Raw genomic sequence first — 828 nt, forward strand, 5'->3', positions numbered from 1 at the left:
ACGAGCTAGCAGGAAAAGTGGACCATTATGATAGAAGGAATGCTGTGTAACAATAGTTGCCCTGAAATTTCCTTGTGAATCAGTAGTACTTTGTAGCAGCTTGATATAGTTCTGTTATTTGAATGTTAAGACTTTAATAACTCCTTTAGGTTTTTGGGCCCCCAGATTTTATACTTCTTTGATATTTCTAACCTCTAATTCTGTTATCAAATTCTGGAATCCCAATCTGGAAATACTGAGACATCCTTCTACCCAGTTAGCATTTCACAAATCCTTTATGGTTTTTGTGTTTACTCTAAGCCATGACGTGACACGTGGACAATTGCATGTAAAATTTACCCTTTTTCCATAAAGATTCTAGTTGGGGTTTTTTTGTTTTTTGTTTTGGTTTGGAAACATACAATCATTTGGCATAAAAAAAGAATATATTAGCAAGTAACAGATTGACATTTTTAGGGTAATTTAAATATTTTGAAATGATTTCTTTTATTTTTTTTGAGACAGGTTTTGCTGTGTAACTCAGGCTGGCCTGGAGTTCACTGTATGGCCCAGGCTGATCTCAAACTCACAGCAGTTCTGTCTTTGCCTCCCGAGTGCTGGGATCACAGGTGTGCACCACATGCCCAGCTGATTGCTTTTATCCTTATTTTTATTTATTTGGTACATGGTACAGGGTCTCACTATGAAGCTCAGACTCGTAGTGATTCTCCTGTTTTCAGCCTCCCCAGTGCTGGGATTACAGGTGTGCGCCATCACGCCAGGTCTCAGTGGCTGGTTCAGCGCACCTGGGGGCAGGGCTGGTGCAGCATGTGGTACCTGGGATCGAAC

The sequence above is a fragment of the Octodon degus genome, unplaced genomic scaffold (genome assembly GCF_000260255.1).
Source record: "Octodon degus isolate 3935 unplaced genomic scaffold, OctDeg1.0 scaffold00043, whole genome shotgun sequence".
Taxonomy (NCBI): Eukaryota; Metazoa; Chordata; class Mammalia; order Rodentia; family Octodontidae; genus Octodon; species Octodon degus.